The following is a 9949-nucleotide window of genomic DNA, read 5'->3' as shown; positions in this document are numbered from 1 at the left end:
AGCGCTCCACCGCTGCCTCCTCACCCACTCCTCCAGGGAAAGGAAGACTGTTGTCTATTCATTTATCCCTGCCCTGCCAGTCCATTCTCTGTTAAAGGCTGTTCTAAGTCTGAACCTCTTGAGAGTGTGAAGAGCTGGTGGGGCAGATCCAAGAGAAGAAAAGGGAGCATCGTGGAGGCCTGGGCAGGGTTCAGGAGCAAACAACCGTGACGCCCTGAGACTACCCACAGTTGGAAGACTTACCTCTCCTAGGAATGCAAGAAGATTCGGAGAGGCTGTGGCCATGGAAAGGGCTACAGGGTAAGATCCACGGCCACAGGAGGACACAGAAACTGCACTTCTCACCCTCCGGTCTTTGCCGATGCTTCCCATGGACTGTGCCCAACAGAAAGCCAGAGGTGAGGGGAGCCCAGGAGATGCACTCCCCAGGGCTCAGCCTTCCAAGACCAGAGAAAGAACAGAGAATGGATTGGCGGGACAGGGATAAATGAATAGACAACAGAGTCTTCCTTTCCCTGGAGGAGTGGGTGAGGAGGCAGTGGTGGAGCGCTACTTCCCCATTAGGAGTGGGAGACAGGCCAGGTGCGGTGGCTCATGCTTGTAATCCCAGCACTTTGGGAGGTGGAGGTGGGCGGAACACGAGGTTAAGAGATTGAGACCGTCCTGGCCAACAGGGTGAAACCCTGTCTCTACTAAAAATATAATAATTAGCCAGGCGTGGTGGCACGTGCCTGTAGTCCCAGCTGCTCTGGAGGCTGAGGCAGGAGAATCACTTGAACCTGGGAGGCGGAGGTTGCAGTAAGCCGAGATCGCACCACTACACTCCAACCCAGCAACAGAGCGAGACTCCATCTCAAAAAATAAAAAAAATAAAAATAAATAAGGAGTGGGAGACAGAGGCCAATTATGGCGCTACTCCACAGGTACAGAAAGCCCCTTTATCTGTGGGTTTGCTTTCCACGGTTTCACTTACATCAACCACAGTTCCAGAAATAAATGATTCATGTTTGACATATGGTCAGAAGGTCAATAGCAGTCTAATGCCACGTCACGATGCCTTTGTCATTCACCTTACTTCATCTTATCATGTAGGCATTTTATCATCAGATGTCTTCACGAGAAGGGTGAGTGCAGAACCAGAAGGTATTTTGAGGGAGAGGAGAGACACACCACATTCACATAACCCTTATTGTAGTATATTTTACAATTGTTCAATTTTATTTTTAGTTATCGTGGTTAAGCTCTTAACTGGGCCTAATTTATAAGTTAAACTTCATCATAGGTGTGTATACACAGGAAAAAACGTAGTACTGTGTATATAGAGTTTGGCACCATCCACAGGAATGTATTCCCCACAAATAAGAAAGACTGTAAATAAAAGGAGTGAATAAAAAGCCCTATCTATCTATCTATTTATCTATCTATCTATCTATCTATCTATCTATCTATCTATCTATCTTAATCTATCTCTATCGTGTATATCTGTCTACAAATTCTAGAAGAAAATCAGACGCCATCTAGAATAGCAGCTAAGTGCAGGCTTTAGAACCAGGTCACTGAGTGCTGGCTGGGTCACTCACCAGCTGTGTGAGTTTGAGCTGTTACTTTACCTCTCTGAGGCTCCGTTCCCTCATTTTGCAGTGGTAGCAATGGTGGCTGGGAGAGTTAGATGACTGAGTATGTGCAAGGTGTTTAGAACAGTTCCTGGCACGTGGTAGGCAGCTATGTCAACAATTCTTTTTTTATTTGTTTGCTAAAAAAATGTTCTTAATGTGAATGAAGACATTGTCAACTTACATATATCATTTTTATTTGGAGTATTTTTTCACCTTACAGTGGTCCTGAGAAATTAAAAAATGCATTAATTTTAACTCTATACATAACACAACTTAATATTAAGGTTGGATTGGAAATTTCCCACATTTAGATATTTCCCTGAAAATCAAAAGACAATTTATCAGTTTTACATAGAAAAATCTTAATAAGTATTTAACTTTTTAATAAGTTAAAAGATTAAGACTGGCAAATAATCACAAATGTCAGAGAATTAAAGCAGCATTTTTTCCATAGGAATATATAAAATAAATATCACCTATACTTACTCAATATTCACAAAATTAAAGATAAATTTTTGTTGATGGAAGATGTTTTAAATACTTTGATATGTGGAAAACTTCATTATCTTTAAAAATCAGGTTCAAATGCTTTTAAGTTTGATGCATGATAGCATTTTCTAAATAATTCTCATTACTCTTCTGTCCCTGAAGACATAGCTTTTCCCCCCATCTATTGATTGGATAAGGATTTTGATAGTTTCTGTACTCTTTTTCAATTAACCATTAAGAGGTTAAAAGAAACCAAAGGCTTTATTTGGGGGAATAGTGGACGTTTTAATTGGCTCGTTGGAAAGAAGCCTTTCCTTTTTTCCTAAGGTTTTGTTTAATTTTGTTTTTTCTTCCTTTCATTTTTTAAAAATCAAGAATGACAGGAATGAAAATTCAAACAATTTGATCCAGAATTATGCTAAAATTAAATTCAACAGCTGGATGAATTTTCTACTACAGTATAGAGGTTGAACACCATTAGGAATGTGGTAAAAAACTATGGCAGGGAAGGTGGAATTCAACCACAAATTCTGAGTGGATAGAGAAATAAACAGAAAAATTACTGTAGTTAAAATGTTGCAGTTAAATGTACTGTTAGCAATGTCCTATTACCAACATTAGAATCATATGTTTCATCACTGTCTGGTTGCTAAGATGGTTCTGTGAGCAGGTGGTTCATCTCTGACACAGCTAAGTTTCAGAAAAATCGATGTGTTATATCTGGTTTAGATCAATGAACACTAAGTATGCATACCAGTCAGCTATAGTTTCAATGACACAATGGAAACATTAGGTAGTATAGCTTTAGGACAAGGTCACATACTTATTTAAATAGCAGCCATTTAATATCACGCTCTGTGATGTTTAGCTATGCAATTCACCCACAACAGCTTTTAAAATTATGTTAAACTATGGGATGAGAGGGGGACACGTTGTTTTGGTCAGAGAAGGAAATACTAAAAATGTCGTAAAAGGCATTTCAAATATGACGACATACTACCTAAATACCATGCATATCTTTTTCAAATTAAAAGAGAAAACTTTTTACAAATTCTGTTTCTTAAAAATAAAGGACTGTGTGTGTGTGTTTTTAACTTAGAAACTAGTTTCATTTGCTCCACACTGAAATGAAACTTCAATGGCAAGCAGCAAATAATGTAGAATAGTCAGTGAAAGTATCTCTGCTAGGAGCGTATGAAAACTAAGGAGTACGTTGGGCACAGTGGCTCATGCTTGTAATCTCAGCACTTTGGGAGACTGAGGCAGGTGGATCCCTTGAGGTCAGGAGTTTGAGACCATCCTGGCCAACATGGCGAAACCCTGTCTCTACTAAAAATACAAAAATTAGCCTGTTGTGGTGGTGCACACCTGTAATCCCAGCTACTTGGGAGGCTGAGGCAGGAGAATCGCTTGAACCCGGGAAGCAGAGGTTGCAGTGAGCTGGGATCATGCCATTGCACCCTGGCCTGGGCAACAAGCGGGAAATTCCATCTCAAAAAACAAAACAAAACCAAAACCCAAAAAACCAAGGGGTAACAACTCATAGAGAAATAATAATGGGCAAAAAACAAGAGGAGGCAGCTTGACAGTTCTAATATAGAACTTGTATGAGCACTTCCTTTAAAGTATACTAAATAAAGAATGGCAATATCAATTAGTTATCCAAGGAGATAGAAGACATTCTGAGGCAGCATTCTCAGTTACTTCATTTTTCAGAAATAGAAGTTTCACCCACCAACGTCTAATTAAGAGTTCTAGTCTTCCAAATATATTAGAAAGTACAGTTAATCACAGCAAAACTTGCAAGCAACCAAAAATAGTTCTGGCCTGAGCCAGGCCTATTTACATATTTGAATTTGTCTCATTTTCACCTTTCTTTGTTACATAAATGTTTCTATTTTAAAGGCATATAGAAATTTATAAAATTTGTAAGAAATGTCTTTTTAAAAATGTACAACTTCAACAACTAATAAAAATATGAATATCCAGATACAGTTAGGTTTCAAGTTAGGATTTTTTATGATGGGTTTATAAAAAATTGAGGAAATACTCTCTTCAGTTTCAGACATCTGGGTACTAGTGCTATCAAAGGAATTTCACTGCCCTCCGTCGCTACTGTGATGAGAACAGTTAGGTCTCGGATTGCTATACCTCATATATCAGGAAGTGGCATGTTCAGTGATATTGCTAATTATACTTATGTAGATGCAGCTGTATAGTTTAACACTTATATGAAAGTTGTATGAATTTGTGTAAAGAAACATGTTTTAAGATGATGTCTTTAAATAGATATCGTAGCTGTTAAAACTAAGTGATATATCTGCACTACATATCCAACAATAAAAAGGAAAAAACTAGTGATACATCCAAAAAATTGGATGGATCTCAAGGGAGTTACGCTGAGTGAAAAAACGCCGGTCTCAAGAGGTTACATACTGATTTCATTTATATAACATTCTTGAAATAACAAAACGACTGAGATGGAGAACAGTTAGTGATTGTCAGGGATTCAGGAAAGGGATCAGGAGGTGGCTACGATTATGAGAGGGTGACACGGGATGCTTGTGATGGAAGTGTTCTGTATCTCGACTGTGGTGGTAGTCACATGAATCTACAGCCAGGGCTGGGCACGGTGACTCATGCCTGTAATCCCAGCACTTTGGGAGGCCGAGGTTGGAGGATCACTTGAGCCCGGTAATTCAACACCAGCCTGGCAACATAGTGAGACCCCATCTCTATTTAAAACAACAACAACAAAAGAATTTACACACATGATGACATTACACAGGACCAAATACATACTTCATCTCAGGGCACCGATGACCTTCCAGGGACCATCTTGTTGGCCTATTACCACAAAGTCCTCTAAAGATGATCACTATATGCTTCAGATCAACTTTCCACACTATGCAGAGAAGCCACTACTAGTATTTTTTTATTCTTCATTAAAAAAAAAAAAAAACTCTCTTGACAAACCACAATCTCCAGCTTAAATGGGCTTGGAAATCACAGAAGGAAATAGAAAGCTAACATATAGCTACTAGTATTTTTGTCTGTCTGTATTTTTGTAAATTAAGATGAAAGATAAATCAAATGTTCCTAGCTTAAATTAGGTCAAATCAGAAGGAATAAATCAGATGATATAGCAAACACTTCCTCTTGACACCTGCAATTTCTAAAAGCATTAGGAATATTTTTATTAAATTCAGAGGAAGCATTAACTACAAATAAATACGTGACATTTTTTAAAAGGCCACTTGGTGATAAAGTACATATCTATAGTGTTCATGGTTTCTTTAAAGTGCTAGACTGTCTCTGGCTTGAGAATCTTCTGTTGTTTCACAAGGTCTTTCAACACAGCTCCAGCGTTGTTGTCAGGTAACACTAGCAAAGGTGTGAATGTGGGCCAAATATCTAAGATGGGTTTCAAAAGAAGATGCTGGGGCCTACCAGGTCCAAGTCCAGCTGGGTTAGTAAGAGGTACACCCGCTGAGTGAAGACCCAAAAACGGATTTACATCTCGTCTTTTACCCGACCTGGATTCTGCTGTATCTTTAAAACTTTCTGGGGCATTTGTATCTAGTTTTCTCCTTCCTGGTGAATCTAGAGGTTTCATATCCTGAACAGAAAGCTTTGGTGGTGGAACAGATGAATGAGATTCTGTTTCTGGAAATTTAAGAAAAAGTTCTGAAAAAGAACTATTAAGCACAGATTGCTGATTTGGTCTCAAAGGTGTGTTGGGAACACTTTTTGATCCTCCTTCAAGCCACCCAAGTCATCCACCTGGTAACACTACCCTGATCGTCATGAAACAACTGCTCCATCTCCTCCGTTCTGACACCCAGGATGCTTCCCATCAACTGGAACATGTCAAGACGCTGATTTTTTGATGTGTGGAAATGACTGATGAAGAGGTTTCTCATTAGGACTTTGTCCACTTTTCCTTCTAAGCTGTTTGCTAAGTTCATCAATTTCTTTTGTACATCATCCAGCATTTCTTATTGGAACTCATTTTGTTTTTTAAGTCCTTCAATTTGTTCTTCTTTTGGATCTGACTGTTCTGTAAGTCTTGATGCTGAATTCAATGCAGCATTTGCTTCATCCAAACCTTCCTGTGATGATATCACTTTTCCTTCCAGATTTTCTGCCTTTTTCTTCCATTCAGCTATAAGCTGTTTTTGCTTTCCGAGTTCAACAGAATACATAGCTTTTTCCTCTTGCTGGAAATGCTGTAGTACCATCTGCAGGTTGGCCAGTGACAGAGCATACTGCTTTACTTGTTCCTGAGAGGCAGAAAGCAGCAGCGCAGTTTCATCCCTTTGCTTGGAGATTACATTCAATTGTTCTTGCAATGACTGTACCTACACATTGGCTTGATGACTTGCATTTTCCATTGCATTAGAGGACGAAACCGGCTTTTCCTCCAAGACTGTGACTTTCTTTCTTAGTTTAGCCTATCTTCTGTGGCCAAAGCTTCATGGGTATGAGAATCTTCTGATTTTAAAAGATGATTACGCAATGTCTCTAGCTCCTGGTTTGACTGAAATTCTTGGTCACGTAAACGTTGAACCTTTCTCTGTAGGGCAGTGTTTTCCCTTTGTTTTGGTTTCAGGGCCAACATGACTTGGTCTCTCCTGTTGAAAAACAACTGTCTTCTCCTGCACTGATTTAACTGCATTTAGAAGCTGATTTAACTCCCAGTCTTGCTCTGTTCTTTTTCTTTCAGTAACTGTTCAAAAGCAAGAGCCTTCTCCTTCACTGAGTGGCTCTCAAACTCTTTTTCTCGCAGTATCTAGAAAACTTCATGTTAGTCTCTTGTAACGCTTGATATTCTGTTTCCTTTCCCCTGGAAGTTTCTACTATTTTTTCATTTTCTCCTTTTAGTTTGCCAATGTCCATCTCTATAATTAATATTCTCTCCTTCAGGTTTGTTACTGCCTGCCTCAAAAGTTCATTTTCATTTACTTTGTTAGTGAAATGTTCATTGGAAGAAAGTAATTGATCACTTTTGGCTTTGAGGTCTTTTTCCTTAAGCAACTTTTGCAAAACATCTTGTTTCTCCTTTAGCTGCTTAATTTCTGAATTGGTTTGTTTGTGTTCTTTTCTTTCTAGCTCTGAGGTGGCAGCAATCGAATCAGACAATCTGTGATTATTTTCCTGGAGAGTTCCAATCATTGCATCTTTTTCCTGTAGTGATTTTCTTTGCTCTTCTACCTCTTGCTGAAGCAATTCAGAAGATTCACTCAACACATCAGACTTACTTGCTCTAAGAGACTCTGCTGACTGGGGAGTAAGCAATGACGCAGAAGACAGCTAAGGTGAAATAATATCAAGTTTTCCTAAAAGAAGATCCTTGGTATTGGAAAGCTGCCCAGTGCCGTGCTGAACTTGTGTGAATTCCTGCCCCAGATTTTTGAATTTGGTTTCATTCTGCTCATAACTTTGAATCTGGCCGGTATAGTTCATTTGTAATTTAGAATTATTATTGCTGTCAACCAAAACCTGTGCCTGAAGTTGGTGAAGCTCTTCCTGAAACTGGGCTGACTCGTATTGTATATTTTGTACTGTGCTGTTTCTACTCTTCCTTTTTTTTTTAACTTGCTGTTTTAACTTGTCACATTCTTGTAGAAGTCCCTCAAACTGATTACGATTAACACCTCCAGCCTCAGTACCAGTGCTGGATGTCTGTAAAACTGCCAATAAAGTCTGACATTTCTGACTTAGTGTATATATTTCGATGTCTTTTTCTCGAATGATACATGATAAATTCTGAGCAGTTTCTCTAAACGTATCTTGGTCACTACTTTCAAATCTAGTGGACAATTTTTTATTTTCATCTTGCAGTTTGATGAGAGCTGCTTCTTTGGCAGCAACTATATCCATCATTTTGTGATATTCTGTTTTTAGATGGCTATTTTCCCTAGTCTTCTCATTCAAAACAGCTAATACCTATTCTCTTTCCATAGCATAGGCCTGCAGTTGCTGTTGAAGATAAATAACATCTTCGGTATAGGAAGTTGAAGAAATTCTAGCATGAAGAGCTTGTATCTCCAAATCTTTCTGCTGAATAATCTCAGTTAGTTTACCAACTTCATCTTTGGACAACTGATCAATCTGTTTAGTTGAAGATAAATTCTTTACATTTAGAAGTTTAATCTCTAGTTCTCTCTCTTTTATTCCTTTCACTGATCTTATCTAAAGCTTTCTGGACAAATGGATACTGATCATAAAGAAACTAAGGACATTTTGTTATCTAGTTTAGAAGAGCAGAAGCAACTGACACAACTTTTAAATGATAAATTTTTATTGAAAACTTAAAGATATATTCTTATCTTTAAGTTTTAATTTGGCAGAAAATCTGGAAGGAAAAGTGGTATCATCACAGGAAGGTTTGGATGAAGCAAATGCTGCATTGAATTCAGCATCAAGACTTACAGAACAGTTAGATCCAAAAGAAGAACAAATTGAAGAACTTAAAAAACAAAATGAGTTCTGATAAGAAGTGCTGGATGATGTACATGATTTAAATTATCTTTAACTTAAAGACATATGCTTATCTAAAGCTTTCTGGACAAATGAATACTGATCATAAAGAAACTAAGGACATTTTGTCATCTAGTTTACAGATAAATCATGCTTTTCACTTCCATTTTCTATTTTAAGGCCCTGAACTTTTGTTTCTTGAAAACATATCAGAGTTATCTGTTTGAATGTCTTGTCTTTCTTCATGGAACTGGATTTTGATTTGATTGTTTTTTGCAAACTCTTAATTTCCTCATCTGTCTCTAAAAAGATCTGGGTGTGTGTGGTGTTCATTTGCTCATGCTGGTATGTAAACTCATTCATTTCCTTCTTCTGCTCTTGTAAAGACTGAAGTAGTTGCATCTTACTCTAGTTTTGATCTTCAATTATCTTTTGATGATGTTTAATTGCCTCTTCAAGATGATCCTTGATTATGATCAGTTGAGATACCTCAGATTCTAGTTCAGTAATACTATCAAGGGTTTTAGGATCAGTCACAGGTGTGGTTCAACTCTGCTGTTCCCTGAGTCATTCCAGTTCTTCTTGCAGACGATTATTTTCTTCTTTCATGGATCCAAGACTTCTGTCCTTTTCCTATATGGTCTGCCTTAAAATTTCATTTTTTCTTAAGGCCTGAGAATATTTATCCAATTGCTCCTGCAGCTTTGAACTTCTTTAAGTTTTTCAATAAAAATTTATCATTTAAAAGTTGTGTCAATTGCTTCTGCTCTTCTAAACTAGATGACAAAATATCCTTAGTTTCTTTATGATCAGTATCCATTTGTCCAATATTCTGTTTGGGTTCTGCTATTTCAATGTCTTTCTTTTGATTGAGTTTAATTAAATGCTCATGTTCCAGCTGTAAGGCAGAGGTATTCAAATTACGTGCATTTGACAGTTCTTCAGTGGTTTTCTCTCATGTGTTTACTTCTTCCAACAGCCTCTTTACAGCCCGACACAATTCTGCTTCTTTCCCTCCTTCTTCCATTTTTAGAGTTTCCACACTCGTGGTTTTTTCCCAGAGAAAGCTGATTGTTAGTAGCAATAGATTCTTCCCAAGTGATGCCTCACATCTTCACATGCTGAAACTAACTTTTCATTTTCCATTTTGACATCAAAAACAACTGTCTTTAAATTTTCATTGAGCTGTTCTAATTCTGAAAGACTTTGCTTTAAGTTTCTGACTTTGGCTTCTCTTTCTTTAAGTAAGTTGTCCTTAAAATTACTACTAGAGTCTTGATTTAGAGACTGAGTTAACTCATTCCTGACTCTAGAAAGCTCCTCCTCATTTTATCTAATATGCTCCTTAAGTTCCAAATTCT

At 37.8% G+C, this 9949-nt stretch overlaps 1 pseudogene; it reads right to left on the bottom strand.

The window, feature by feature from the left end:
* Positions 1-5409: 5409 nt before the first annotated feature.
* LOC112634957 lies at positions 5410-7305 on the bottom strand (annotated as a pseudogene).
* Between the last annotated feature and the right edge of the window lie 2644 nt (positions 7306-9949).

The sequence above is a fragment of the Theropithecus gelada genome, chromosome 11 (genome assembly GCF_003255815.1).
Source record: "Theropithecus gelada isolate Dixy chromosome 11, Tgel_1.0, whole genome shotgun sequence".
In the NCBI taxonomy this organism is placed as follows: Eukaryota; Metazoa; Chordata; class Mammalia; order Primates; family Cercopithecidae; genus Theropithecus; species Theropithecus gelada.
This window is presented reverse-complemented; position numbering and strand designations above follow the sequence as displayed.